This window comes from Argopecten irradians, chromosome 4, assembly GCF_041381155.1.
Source record: "Argopecten irradians isolate NY chromosome 4, Ai_NY, whole genome shotgun sequence".
In the NCBI taxonomy this organism is placed as follows: Eukaryota; Metazoa; Mollusca; class Bivalvia; order Pectinida; family Pectinidae; genus Argopecten; species Argopecten irradians.
Window position 1 is genome coordinate 37,538,269 of NC_091137.1, and position 16,499 is coordinate 37,554,767.

The 16,499-nt window shown below is 33.1% G+C and overlaps 1 protein-coding gene across 1 annotated transcript in view; it reads left to right on the forward strand.

Moving 5' to 3' along the window:
• Positions 1 to 16,499, forward strand: part of LOC138321553 (nucleolar protein dao-5-like) — a 39,264-nt gene that overhangs the window by 3,688 nt on the left and 19,077 nt on the right. The window lies entirely within an intron of this gene.

Below are 16,499 nucleotides of genomic sequence, written 5' to 3' on the forward strand. Positions count from 1 at the left end.
AAATCTGTTGGTGTCAATATAATTTCTATAATTAATCAGTTACTTTTTTGTTACGCAATTTTCTTAGAAATGTTTAAATTTAACATGAGCTAAAAAATATAAATGTAGGCCTATGTGAAATAAAAAGCTTCACGATATTGATGGCCGTCATTAATGCATTTTGTTTTCATACTAGCTTTATTCTGCATAGTTTCGTATCCTAATTCATTATCTGTCATTGACTCAAGTCAATGTAACAATCTTCATTGATGAACTAATTAGGCCTATAATGTTTATTTTGTTATATGTATATTATATTTGTTTTAAGAGCAGGTTTAGTAAGAATTCAATGCTAAAGAGAATAACGGCATTAACTCTCTAAGGGAAAATGAAAGTAGAATTCACTTCCTGTTTTGATACCGATCATCGATGTTGACATATCATAATTGATTAATCGAAATTGGTTGTCTTTTCGATAAGACATGGATTACAATTGATCATTGGGACAACACTAATTAGAACAGTCAAAATAGTCTGTTTGCTTCTCAAACCATGTATATTTGCTGCTGTACCATTCCTTGAAAGTGTCATGTATCAGGAAGCAAATGTTTATAAATGTTTTCCAGTTTGGCCTTAACCTTGGAAATAAAAATATGTTCCCAGAGCATTTAAAGGAAAAGTTGAAAAGATAATTGGTGTACATGTGTCATAGATTGATTCAAATATTAATGAAAATCATGTTAATGAATTGTTGTTTCAAGAATTACTGAAGGATTTATAATTACAAGCTAAATAGAAAAGCAGCTTTGAGTGAAAATATGCATTCCTGTCAGCATCATACTGCATTAATGATAAACATTGGTCGGACACATGTAAATTAATCTATATTTGATATACAATAGATAGGTAAACAGAAACATCTGTCATTGTGTCAATATCCATCTAATTAATAAACATGTCAGGATTTTAGTTTCAACAAATAACCATCTCATAGATCTAAAGCTTCAGAATTAACTTTTATGTTTCTGTTTATAACAAAATAAACATTAAAATCTTAATAATTTGCCAATTTACAATATGCTAGACTGGTAAGAGAGATCATACAGAAGAATGTGATTACATAATTCAGATCTTTGGTAGAATGACTTGTGTCTTTTATGTAGTAAAGATTTATGAGGACTATAGGTATAGCCTATATAGGGTAATACAAAATGTACTTATAGACATTATCATATATCATTGTATTAGCTAGTTCGGAGAACAATGTCTGTGTATAACACATCTGTGCTTGTTACACAGACATTCTGTAAGTGTATTCATGATCTTGCTATTTAATGTGCACATGCACAACTGTCCTTTCGTATATGGCCTCGAGTTCCTTTCAGCTCATGAATATCGTATTGCCAATATAAAGTACAAACTGCCATGTACCTATGATATAATAGATCTATATTATTTATCTTGAAATACGCAAACTAACAGCACAGGATTATTCTATGACACCATTTGTACAGTAAATTTTGAGATGCAATAGTGCTTCAATTATCAATAGTTTAAATGTTTGTAAAAATATTAGGGGTTGGAGGGTGTCTTATTTGCGGAATGGGTCTTATTTCAGGATGAATATGGTAATGTCTAGCTCTGATCAACATCTTGGTTTTGGTCTGCTTTACTTGTTTGTAATTTAAGAAAGTGACTGGCAAAAAAAATCCTGTGAATTTTAACAAAAATAAATGCAGTCCGACCTCCAAGGAAAAATAAATATTAAAAGGGTGTTATTCAATAATTTCAAGTCAGTAAAGTTGTCTTTTTGATGGAGGGGAGACTGAGAGAGGAATACCATACCTTCTTGTCTTATTTATATCATTCTATAGATCCAACTAGGCTATATATTTCTGAACTATATGCATAAATTAGTAAAGGTCTAAAAAACACAAAAAACACTTAGTATTGGAAATTTGTGTTCTATCAACACATTTTGTAAGTTATTTTAACAGTAATTGATTTACTGTCATCAGATATAAAATAATGTTCCATTCCGAGAATGCAGGTGTTCAATGGTCTTCATTATGCAGTTCTGCACCAATATTTGTACTCTTAGAAAGGTTAAAATCATATCAGTTTTTAAAGAACAGATGACTTTTAACATATTTTGCCAATGACAGCTGCTAACAGTGCATCAAGATAAAAGTGTTCTATGCACATCAAATAGAACATATATGTAATTTGTATGAATTTATCTAAGTAAGCATAAAACCTTAAAACAACACTTGGACATATGCCTAATGTACTCTGTTCCTTTGGTAGAGTTGTCTACATATTCTTACCTATAAAATCTGGGGTTCTAACATCTGTACTATGTGCAGTTTAAATTCCAATGGCTTAAGCCTGGAGGCAGTTTTAAAAATGAAATAAACCTCGTAATTTACATTTCAATAACGCTTATAAGTAACAACCTGGAAATTAAGAACACTTTAATTATTTTGAGCTTCTAGAATCGTTAAATGTAACCGTTGAAAACGGATTTAAAATAAAACTAAAAACTAAGTCGACTTGCTTGCTGTTACCTATCAGGGCCCTTAACAATGCTCTAGTTTATAATGAGAATGAGTCACTTAACTATTTTCTATAGTGTATATTTCCTGTGCATGTTTTCTTATAACTAAGATCAAGTTTATTTATGACTTTTAGTAGTCAGTGCCTCAATTATGTGTCATATACCGTATTTGGTGAAGTAAGCAACCTGGACACTAAAAAATTGTGATGTGCTTATCAGGATCAAATTTAGACAATAAATTGTTTAAAGTAATCAACAAACCTATTTGCCATTTGCCAAATTTTCAGTCTATTTGATAAAAATTTAAAGATGCTCCACCGCCGACAGAACATAAATCATATTCATCATTTGAATAATAATTGGTGTTTAATCGTGTATATATATGCCTAATTAACACAAAAAATAGTATAAAATAGTTTGTTTCGCCTTTGGTGTGTGCGCATTCAGTACTTCGTTCCATATAGGATATAGTGCTGCAGAATTTTTTCGGGATGCAATTAATTATTCATATATTTATCTTGAAGTAAAATTAGAAACTCAAACTTTTCATTGGTGGTAATGGTGTAAAGTAAGTAACTTTTGTAACTGAAGAAAAATACTAAATCGTCAGCTCCTGTTTTTGATAGTGAAAAAATACCATTTGTCAGCGGTGGAGCATCTTTAAATGAAACAAAGTGAAAAATAGAAATAGCTTGGGGCCTCAAAAAAGGGAAAAGGCTCTTTTTTTGTTATGGGACGCTTATAGGGTCGATAGCAGTAATGATTTGCCTTTCTAAAGATAATTTATAGTGAAGTGTTTTATACAGATTAATGGTACTTTACATGTTCAGATTTACTTTGGTTTTTTTGAGGGACTCTTAAATTATTATTACTTTGATTTGGATTATATAGTCGAGTATTGGGTTTCTAGAAATAGATACTGATAATAACAATTGTATTTTATATGGTATGTTACTTGATATAAATGATACACAGGATTTTCCTAAAAAAAATCTCTATGTATAGATAAGCTATATGTACCAAGGTAAGGAAATTAAACAAAAACCTTTACAGTTACCCCGGTAAAAAAGATGTCAGCATTTGAAAGTGAAATTGTGAAGTTCTATAGACAGTTTTATTAGTGAAATGTTTATTGACAAGGTTATAAACATTGATGATTTAGATTTATATTGATGTGCAAGTGCAAATGTCTATATATATATTGATATATAAATGCATAACACATGCTCATTATGTACATGGTGCTGACATGCTTTAAGGCATAAAATATCCATGATCGTGCATCCATACATCATGATCTATAGCTGTCTGTTTTCACTTATGGTGTATATAACTGATTAGATACGCTTTATTTAAACCTGATTAGACTTCCTGGTTTTCATAATCACTAGCGGTGTGTAGACCCAATAACCCTTAACTTGTATGCCCTTATAACATATTTGTTACTTCCCTCGGTCCTATTGACAGTTCAAAAAACTTTATTCGAATGCTTTATAAAAATTTAATACAGCACTGCTAGGTCTAAGCTTAGGGATTAGTCTTTAGTATATTTGAATTATCACTAAAATATCTTGTTGATTTTTATTTCTATGATATGTCCAATTTAAGAGTTTCAAACTAGGGAGAGATAATCTTCATATCATGATCAAACACTTGTGGTCCCTCCAGGATCTCCTTACCCCTACTCCTGCCTATATGTAATCCCATTCGGATCATCACCTTACTCCCTTAATTCTCATAACATATTGTAACAAAACATCAAAAATAAATTTTGACTTGATATTTCATATCCTCCTTGTGACCATGAAATAAGAAAATATAAAATTCTGGTCTAGGAAGTATAGCTACAGTACATGTGTTAGAGGGATGTGAATAATATCCTGTACTTGACCCACTCCTTGTGAGCACAATACATTAGTCATAATAACTGTACATAATATCATGGCCACATCCTTGGCTTCTTATTAACTTAATGTGCTGCGTCATAGTAAGAAAGCTGACAGATTTCGCTAAATAGAACCAGAATTGATAATATTTCATGGTTCATAATCTATCATGCGTGCACTGTGCATACATTTCTTTTTTAAGCTAAATCGTAAAATTGGAACAGTACATAATTTATCTCACTTCGAATAAATACACACCCATGTTGTTTTATTTTCAAAATCCAAAAATAACTTTATTTCATGATATGAACATAACTATAGATTTATACAATTTCAATTTGTATCAAAATGTAATCATCCTTTTAAACAAAACAAATGGAAAATGTCAATGGGTGTGGTAATGCTGTGTTGGTCTTTGTGCGTCTTCTTCGCTGACATCATCATGTCATGATCGAGGAATACACATAAAATAAACACAGTACAGTTCATGGTTCACGTCTCAAACAGTCCAGGTGAATTTTATAAAGATTTTACATGACTATTAAAAGTATAAGCAGCGTTTAAACCTTTAGATATCTATCTCAATAAAAGTTTAATTGCTGACCTTTGTCAATGATTAGTCATTGAAATATTAGACCAGGTATATATATATAGGTCCACTTCACTTGAAACATTATTTAACTTCCCGTATCATAATGAATTCCATTTATAAATTGTAAGTTGGGAAAATATTGATCATCATTATCACGTCAAAAATATTTTAATCCAGCTAGCATACCTGGAAAAAAATTAATATTGATCAAATCTGTGACAACCACTCTCTGACTTAATGTTATAAGCTCTTCATCAATTAGTAATCTGTATCGAAAAAGAATTTTGAATATATTATTTTGAAATAATAATATTGATAAAAAATTCAATACTGCTCAAATGGTGAAATCTAAGAATTAGTGATATCTTTTTGTAGCACCTCTTCATTCCAACCTGATTACACTGTAATAGTTGTGTGTGTGTGATACAGATATGAATGTACATTAGTTGACTCATTCTTTATCCACAAGTTCTTTCTTGCTTATTTTAATGCTGTTTGAAAACATCCCCATAGGCCTGTTGTTGGGAGTCCTTAAGTGCACCAACAAACCGCCAACTGGACTTTAATTCTACTATTTATAACTAAATAGATGTGTATTCGTATACTTTTACACTATAGCTATATTGTCAGGTTAAAGAATTTAAAGGATATTTTCGTAAAGACTTTTAATACAAAGAAGGTAATCCAGCATTGTGTTTCCAAGTTTTTACACAGTGAATCAACAACGTTCCAAGTTATAAACAGATCATGAGTAAAAGAAAATCAGGTCAATCAAAGGATGGGTTACAACTACAAAACATGTTAAGATAATGTTTACGGTTTAATATATGCCTTATTCGACCCAATAAGCACCCAGGATGTTTAAAAAATTAAAAAAGTGAAAAGATGCATATATTGATAAGAAGAAATTATTGCAAACCTATACAGTTTTGTGTAGTTTTGGTTTTTATTTATACCTGGGAAATTGAGGCCTCAAAAAGGGGGAGGGGCGCTGATAGGGATATGGGCGTTTATTGGGTCGAATACGATAAATGTAATTTAGTGAGTGTAAAAAAGTTTTGTTTTAGAAGGGAAAAAAAATCATTATTTATCAGCTATGATATATAATATATAACTGTCATATTGTTTGACTTAATGATAGATATATATATATATCATCATATCTCTTATATGTGACCTCTTGTTCAATGATAAAATTCTTTGCCTGTATACTGCATTCATCGCCTATAGATGACAATGTTATTTCTTGCATATATAATATATCCATCCCTGGTCACGGTATTTAATATTTCTGGCTAGCTGTATGATATGCATGAATGAATATTCCTATGATTTTATTGCTTAGACAAATTATCATATGATGTGGCACACGTAAGTGTCCTTCCACAAGTCTGAGGAGCCCAGGTACTAATTAGTTGATTATGATAATTACCTTTATCACAGATGTTACAACAGGTGTTTTGTAAAAAGAACAAGAAGACTAGGAAAACAGAAATATCAATGAATTTTGGCCATTAACTCGTTCTCCCCTGAAAGTTCATAATGAACTATCCCTGTCTTTGAATTAGTAGAGTACAAAAGTGTTTGCAGGGGTGAATAAGTTCTCAAAAAGTGATATATATTGTTTGACTTAAATATCAATTTGACTACAGCTGTAAACAAGAAATTGATTTTCTTTGGTTGGATGAACATATCTCTCCCAAACTCTTGTTAAAAGGGTTGAACATTTGTAAACTTCCTTTTGGAAGAGAATTCCTGTGAATGAAATATCTTGTATTGAAAGAGGAAAGTATCAAGTTAGATCTTTATCACTGGGAGAAGAGAGGATCAATTTTGTATATATAATTGCCTCTTCAGATCAGTGAAATAATATTTTGAGATTCTATCAATGATTATTATGACTTTTCAAATCAAATTACCCCCAAAACATCTTTAGCAATTAGAGGTTGTATAATGATATTTGATGCACTTAATTACCTCCATGTATCAACATTTAACATTTGACAAGACCTATCTTGTTTAAACCTGTAATCAAATTAAGAATAAATTTAAAGGTGGTTCATTTACGTTTATCAAACACATTGAAAGTATCGTTAAAGTTTAATGTAAGTGCTGTTTTCTTATACTGAAAGATGAGGTATTAAAACCATGATTGGGTCAGGATTGGGTATTTATACAACGCCTTTTGTGCGTCCTTGAATTGTTTACAGGTTTCTAGCATAGTGCTTGACATATTTGGACATATAAAACCCTGGCAAACATATCCCCATATAGGGCAATAATGAGTACTTGTTCTGTATAGGTCTCACAGCAGGCTGGACCTGCCACGGACCATAAAAAGTCTGGTTAGCATACTGTTAGCAAACATAACACAGATCACTGAAGGAGTTAAGTTGACCAGGAGTCATGTGGCTGGATCTTGGACGTTGCCTGGTCACATGTATATTCTGAAGTTATTCATGACTGTCTGTAACCTACAATAGACAAACCACTGTAATTATCTCTCATTATCTGGTTCACTGGTAAGGTACATATGTATGTAATCTTGTCTCACCTTCAGTTCATTCATTTTTGTGTAGAAACGATATAAAATAGAAAAATGTTGTACATGGACAAGATCGATTTAGATATTTAGTTTTGAAGAAATTGCATATATATATATTTGATATATTTGATAATATTTGCATTATATTATGTTACATCATGACCAACCTGAGTTGATCTTATTTTCATTGAACAGGAGTAAAGGTATAGCATCCATATCCGGGCTCAAACCCAGGACCTCCAAACACTAGCTAAATACTCCACTGATTAGTGGGCTACCTGGCCACGGATGATCGACCCATTATCCAGCCTCGCTATACTGTATTTAATCTGTATTGACTTTGCCTTTGTCAATATAAACCATTGCAGACAATATTGAAATTAAATGTCACGCAGATGTTATAAGCTTGATGCATCTATATGATGAGCATGTTGTTAAATCTCCATATAAGGTGCTTACAATGTAATCCTTTATTAAACAATGTTTTGATGTAATGATCGATTACACCAACATGTAGATTTGATCTTGTAGATGATGTGCTTGTCTCTGGAACTTTGTGACATGAAAAACATATAAGGAATATGTGTTAAAATGAACTTGACCAATATCATGTTCATGACATGAGTTTATGTTCTCTAAAATGTTGCTTTCCATGACATGGTGAGGTCAAAGTTTCAATGCCTGCTGTCAAGGTCAACATCATTGATGGTCAGCGGTCAATTGCAATCTGTCTTTTTAGGGCTGATTTGACAAGGAAGCATTTGCATAGTGTGAAAAATCATTGTGCTTTTTACAAATAGAATGCTGAGAATCAAAGCATTTTACAACAACTACGAGATAGAGTTGGACCTCACATTGCATGCTAGAGGAATGAGTACATGAACTGTTATGGGATCCTGGTGGGATTGAGAATTTGATCCCTGTACAGTTCCATAGAATGGCAATGCAGATTGATTTGAGGAATTAAAGTTCATGCATAATTCATTTCTAATAGTGCATCTCCTTTGTACACTCAGGGTTGTCTCTAGTCTGTGGGGAGAAAGGAAGTAATCCTTTTAGCTTGTTGGTTGTGTGGTGAATGTAGTTGTTTAGACTGTGGCAATGTTCACCAACTACATGTACAACTCGCTCACACACTGAGACAAGGAAAGCCTGCCTTACATAGGCGAGCGTTGAATATTTTATGATTTTCTTCAAAAAAGAAAAGGCCTAAGATTTCATAGCTACGAACTAATTCAGATCTATTGCATATTTCATACCAATTATTTCCCTTAGATTTGTGGAATGAGCATGCTAGTGAGCATGCTAGCATGCAATTAGAATGATAAATATGAATTCTCTTTCTGTAAAGACATCTCCTTTGTAAGGGAAGCCAAAGGGGAATTTTAACCACTCTTTATCAAGAATGTGTGTAGTGAGTCAACTCATGCATACTGTGAAGACAGCCATGTTGGTAGACTGGGACTAGATCTTAAAGAAACATTATTAAATAATCGTCATTGTGAACTCGTCTATAGATCTACCAATACTCACACTGGCTGGCTCAGTATACATATAATCTATTTTTAGTGGTAGACCTATTGATTTTTGGCGACTGTCAAGTTTCCTGTAACAACACACAAAAAAGGAATGTTACGTGTGTAATCTCAAGGGAGATCTCTTTTTTGTTAGAATCTTGGAAATGGGAAACATGAAAAGGGCAATAGAGAAAGTGTATTACATTGAATTCTATATATTGTACCCATGAAATAATATTAAAAAAATATTGCCTATACTGTAGTATATATACAGCAAATACTAGTGAAATTACTGGCCTTGTACTCTGTGGCAAACATTTGGTAGTTGTACTAGTCATTCACTTATATACCATATTCAACGCAATGAACGCCCGAGCATCTGATATTTGACGTCTTAAAATCAATGACTTTGATACCATAGATCAAATACAGACTAACCATATGAATACCATGTAGTTTATTTAACTTATTTCTTTTGCACATTGACTTGTGGCTTTCTATATATAAATACAATAATTTCATGAAAGGTCTTACAGATTAAAAATATATTGTGCAAAGTTATGATTGCAAAACAGTATGTAATATTGTTGTTTACAAGTTTACAACTATAGCTGTATCAAAACGTTTTTACAACCATGTTAGCTTTGTCTACAACTTTACAGCTATTTAGCTTTATCTACAAGTTTACCGCTATTTAGCTTTTATCTACAAGTTTACAGCTATTTAGCTTTTATCTACAAGTTTACAGCTATTTAGCTTTTATCTACAAGTTTACAGCTATTTAGCTTTTATCTACAAGTTTACAGCTATTTAGCTTTATCTACAAGTTTACAGCTATTTAGCTTTTATCTACAAGTTTACAGCTATTTAGCTTTTATCTACAAGTTTACAGCTATTTAGCTTTTATCTACAAGTTTACAGCTATTTAGCTTTATCTACAAGTTTACAGCTATTTAGCTTTTATCTACAAGTTTACAGCTATTTAGCTTTTATCTACAAGTTTACAGCTATATAGCTTTATCTACAAGTTTACAGCTATTTAGCTTTTATCTACAAGTTTACAGCTATTTAGCTTTTATCTACAAGTTTACAGCTATTTAGCTTTTATCTACAAGTTTACCGCTATTTAGCTTTTATCTACAAGTTTACAGCTATATAGCTGTATCTCTACAAGTTTACAGCTATTTAGCTTTTATCTGCAAGTTTATAGCTATTTAGCTTTTATCTATTTAGCTTTTATCTACAAGTTTACAGCTATTTAGCTTTTATCTACAAGTTTACAGCTATTTAGCTTTTATCTACAAGTTTACCGCTATTTAGCTTTTATCTACAAGTTTACAGCTATTTAGCTTTATCTACAAGTTTACAGCTCTTTAGCTTTATCTACAAGTTTACCGCTATTTAGCTCCATTTTTCACCTGGATGGTCTAATATCTAATCATCATCATCATCGTATACAAACAAAGAGAGCTGTCTGTTACAGAAGTCACAGCTTGTGTTGTGTTACCAGATACAGCTACATCAGCTGGCAAACTCCCAGACATTACACATCACCATCAAATCTTTAACTGGCCATGTGACTGCAGTTTTAAAGATTATACTGAATAGAAGCTTCTGATACAGTAAAAATCACTTGAGGTTCCTGTGTCATGGCAACAGTGGAGCGGAAGGAAGGCTGATTACTTCATGTTGCTTTCTGCACTCTCTGTCCACTTGTCAACATTTACAAGATGCATTTATAATTACTTCATGCATTCATATTATTATACATAACATTGTATTTTATGAGTAACCAAGTTGATTGGCACTACTGCAGTATAACAAATTAAATTTCATTACTTTAATTGAATATTCAGTAAATTTTGTATAGAATAACACAAAATGCTTCACCTAAAAACTGCACTATTGTTCAGGGAATTAAAGTGAATGCAGTGGTACCAGTGGTATTTTTGGTCCACAAAGTTCTGCACTAAAAGTTTAGTAAATAGTTATTCAAATTAATACATTGCATGCAAAAAACTGGCCTGAAATGTACCTTAATTAGTGTGTGAAATAAAAATTATTGTGAAATCTGAAAAGAAGGTCTTTACAGTCAAGTGGTCTTCATACAGAGGTCAAATTGTCAATGGTCTTGTAAAGCAGGTGGTCTTCATACAGAGGTCAAATTGTAAATGGTCTTGTAAAGCAGGTGGTCTTTATACAGAGGTCAAATTGTCAATGGTCTTGTAAAGCAGGTGGTCTTTATACAGAGGTCAAATTGTCAATGGTCTTGTAAAGCAGGTGGTCTTTATACAGAGGTCAAATTATCAATGGTCTTGTAAAGCAGGTGGTCTTCATACAGAGGTCAAATTGTCAATGGTCTTGTAAAGCAGGTGGTCTTTATACAGAGGTCAAATTGTCAATGGTCTTGTAAAGCAGGTGGTCTTTATACAGAGGTCAAATTGTCAATGGTCTTGTAAAGCAGGTGGTCTTCATACAGAGGTCAAATTGTTAATGGTCTTGTAAAGCAGGTGGTCTTTATACAGATGTCAAATTATCAATGGTCTTGTAAAGCAGGTGGTCTTCATACAGAGGTCAAATTGTCAATGGTCTTGTAAAGCAGGTGGTCTTCATACAGAGGTCAAATTGTCAATGGTCTTGTAAAGCAGGTGGTCTTCATACAGAGGTCAAATTGTTAATGGTCTTGTAAAGCAGGTGGTCTTTATACAGATGTCAAATTGTCAATGGTCTTGTAAAGCAGGTGGTCTTCATACAGAGGTCAAATTGTCAATGGTCTTGTAAAGCAGGTGGTCTTCATACAGAGGTCAAATTGTTAATGGTCTTGTAAAGCAGGTGGTCTTTATACAGAGGTCAAATAATCAATGGTCTTGTAAAGCAGGTGGTCTTCATACAGAGGTCAAATTGTCAATGGTCTTGTAAAGCAGGTGGTCTTCATACAGAGGTCAAATTGTCAATGGTCTTCATACAGAGGTCAAATTGTCAATGGTCTTCATACAGAGGTCAAATTGTCAATGGTTTTGTTAAGTAGGTGGTCTTTATACAGAGGTTAAATTGTCAATGGTCTTGTTCAGTAGGCAGTCTTTATACAGAGGTTAAATTATCAATGATCTTGTAAAGTAGGTGGTTTTCATACAGAGGTGGTCACTTAAGGCAAGTTTCTGTATCACCAAACGTGGCTATAACATCCAAGTTGATGAGAGTGTTGTGGCCCTATTGGACACAATTAGATGGTAGTGAAACAGTGACCAAGGGGCGACACAAGAATGTGGGATTGCGGGGTAAATATTTGTGACCGTGTTAGGCCAGTGTTAGGGCTGTATTTCAATACATTTCACGATATAAGCTCGATAAGTAGACAGATACAGGGCCACACTGACAAGTGTCTAATCCTGGCCTGGCCAATCTTGGCAACATTTCCTCAAATCATTCACAAATAGATGGTGTCATTTAGCTATTATCATAATCATACACATCTTTCTAAGTGAAGCCCAGGGGGAGCTCACATGAACTGTATACATGGTTATGCATCTGTATTCATCACATATACAATTTGTATATTCTGCCAGTCTGAAATCACATCACTTTTACAGATTGACTATTGATGTGCTAAGTTTGATAAAGGTTTCTGCATCATTTGGTATGATGATGTGTATTATACGTAATGACATGGATTAGGTGTGTTTATAAGTATATAAGTAAATTTATTCAATATACATAAATATACACAAATTGTTTATCTATCATCCAAATTATAAAGAAGCAATACCTCTATCCCCCTGTGGACCAAATTGTGTTGTTGTTGTATCAATAGCCACGACCATATTAGGATGTGCTAGCTAATTAACTCATTCACCCCTGACGACACATTTAGACTCTTCTGATTCAAAAATTGAAAAAGTTCATTTTGAATTTCCAGGGGTGAATGAGTTAAAGGTGGGAAAAAGTTGGAGTACTCGTAGTAAAACCATCCACATACATATGCGATTCTCTTTTCCCTCACCAACACTAGAAACTTCTGAACCACTGCAGTCCTATTTAGAGTAGACAAAATTTTTCATTCAAACATTTCTTAAACAAATACAGCACAATATCTAGTTTAGTGTGTAAACAACCCCAGTATAATTACAAAGATATCGGTAAATTGAGGGTCATAGTGGTCAAGTGGCTACGGCTAGCACTGAGAGAGATGATGGTCAGACAAGCGTTTTATACAGTAGAAGAAAATGAGAAAAGCAGGATATTTTTTTAATCAAATTCATAGGGAAAAAAAAGTTACATTCGTGTACATCAAATCCTGCCTTAGGGAACACCTTTGTAGTACGACATTCTGTTGCATATAAGATCACTTTCTTAGGATCCCAAATGCAACTTTAACACAACTTGACCTATGTACTTTTAAGATTTATTTTTCTTTGCCCCTTAAGTGGTCTTTTTAATAAATTGCAGAGGTTTGACAGACAGACTGTTATTTCTAAATACACAGATATATTATCCTAACCAGGTGCAAAATTTATTCTGAGGCCTCCGGTGTTAATGAGAGTGCAGTGGATTGTATCTCTGATATACTCTCTCACAGCTTATTGCACTGAACTGAGTGCATTAATGCTTGCTCTGCCTGTCTGGACGTTGACATGCATATTTTAACATTTCTACTTGTGAGTTAGTGCTCCATATGTTACTGTAGATGTGTGATGGGTGGCCAGATAGAAAAGTCAATAAACGGTTACATTAATCAATCAGCATGGTTCTTAGGTAGGGTGCAATGTAAATATATAGGTAAGTTATGGATCTATGATTGTGTACAGTAATGACAAAACTAATGTCTCTATTTAGAATCGCAAAAATATAAATTATACACATTTTGCGCATATGTATAACTTATTCAGGTTTTAATTCCTCTTATTGAAATTGTCTGGCAGTTATGTCTTGTCAAATAAGTCAGATATGTTATTGAGTTTTAAGTCCAAGGGACTTTTTCCTTTCAATAACTATAATTTAATAAAAGCAAAGCAATTAGCAGATATATTCAGAATGTAGAGGTGGCCTTGAACTTGAGGGGTAACAAAGTTTGAAATAGCAACCTTGACCTTTAATGAAGACAACTAAAATTATAGTACGTAATTCAAAAATGTTAAGATCTTGAGAAATAGTCTGGTATGAACAATTTGATAGGACTTCTCATACTATCTATGGATATCATCTAAGGCAGGTATTAGAGGGGTTAAAAGATGAATTTGAAGATACAATGCAATGTATCCTATGTGTCCCAGTTAACCATGGGGGTTATGTTACCATACGAATTGGTGTTAGATATCTTTGACAGACTCACGGGTATATATCGTCGTTCGAGCTTGTTCTCTTCATTGTCTAATGTACATGGAGTAGTCCATCTTCCCAAGTAACACCCCGCTGTCCAAATATGTACATTCCAAATTTATCATTGACAAAATTCCAATTACTCGGGTGTATCTGCTAGGTGTTGATAATGTAGTTAAAATTAGGGGACGCTCGTTTATATATACACCTTTGATTATTTTATTTCTTTGATGAAATTTTAATTGAGCTAATTCAACCAAAAAATTTCCTTGACTTGAAGAAACACGTTGCTGTACACTTGATGATTTGATTTTCGGGGGTGAGGGGGGTGGGTGAAATGTCTATGGTAAAACATGATTACTGCGAATTCATGGTCATAACAAAGTAATTTCCATTTTCGGGGGATGAGGGGGGTGGGTGAAATGTCTATGGTAAAACATGATTACTGCGAATTCATGGTCATAACAAAGTAATTTCCATTCCCGTTATGCTTGATATAACAATTCATGGAGGTTCATTATAACCGTATTATACTGTATATTAATGTAATTTTTTCTCACCCCAAACTTCAACTGAAGGTTTTGGTAATAAAAAAACCCTGAATAATTTCCGAAATTAAATTTATCTTCCATGTTAAGTGACATCTGGTGGAAAGAGTGGGGGTTGAGTTTTGCACAAAGATGATCAATGTTTTATTACTGTAAGATGTAAAGAACTGCCCAGGAAATTTTGTTCAAATTAAATTATGATATAAAAGCCAGTGACTGACCTACATATAATGAAAATATTACGAACTGATAAAGAAAATGTGGGTTTTTTTTCCGCTTATCTCCTGGAAACAATCAATGTAGAGCTGTTTCTTTATAATTGTATGATAAAAATAAGGTTATGATACTAGATATACAGGGGAGATAATCGCCCTGAATACCCGTGTGATTCCAGTGTGGTGGACCTCACGTCGTGTGTGTTTACCTGGCAGTGTCAAATGTGGATGTTCAAAATAAGACAAGATAAACATACCAACATTTTATCTTATAAATGAAACACGAAAAGATAAAGTTGTGATAAAGTAGCCTAAATTGTTGTCGGGACACCCAATATAGATAAAAGTACACCTACGTACCTATGGTGTCGTCAGCACAGGAGCAAGCCTTGGCAGGTGTTAGGTTTTATGTAAAGTCAGATGGCTTTCACAGAAAACAAATCAAAAAGGAAAGACTTAGATTTTGGTTAGATTTAACCAAATTTACATTTACTTTTTTTTTACATATAGTATTTTTTGTGTAATTATAAAGAAGATATTTTGTTGTCAGAACAGGAGAGGGAGCAGGGCTTTACAAGAAGAGAGAGGGAGGGGTGGGGGGCGATATTTTGATGGTGACTTCGGTTATAACTAAAGCCTGTGATTTTTATTTTCAGAAACTGGGGTCTAAGGACCTTTCATATATCTTGCCGACATTCCTAGTTAGAATGCATGCCTCTTTTGCCTCTATCTTAAAAAAAATCAACATAAACATCCCGCCAATATCTTAAATACATATATGTGAACATTTATATTGGCCAATGAAAATTGTCAGAATTATGCTCATATTTCATCATAGTAAGAAAATGTCATATTCAGCCTTCTGATATGTTTCTTTATGAAAGCTGAATATCTGTGAGACAAATTTTCTGAATGTTGCACCGTATGTTGCACGTAAAAAGTTGTGTTGTACATCTGTGCATCATTCAATTACAGTCCGTGATAAAATCACTAACATAATAATGTACTGGAAACTATTGAATTCCATTTTGAAAAGAAATTAATGATTTAAAAGCTAGTTAAAACCTGGTCAATGTCAGTATTGTTTTAAATGTCAGACTTGAAAAATCAATGGCAACATGTACAATAAATATTGTCGATGTAGGCGGACTAGGAGTACATGATTTCATTTTGATTTTCGGTGTGTGTATTAGCTAACACCAGATAATGCTGATAAAAAAGGCCCTGTTAAACTTCCTCCATAATAAAGTGTTTTTGTGACATATTTCCTTTAAAAACAACACTTGTATGAAAAGCTCTTACAGATTGGGATATGAAATAGTAGGATACAAACTACATGTCATT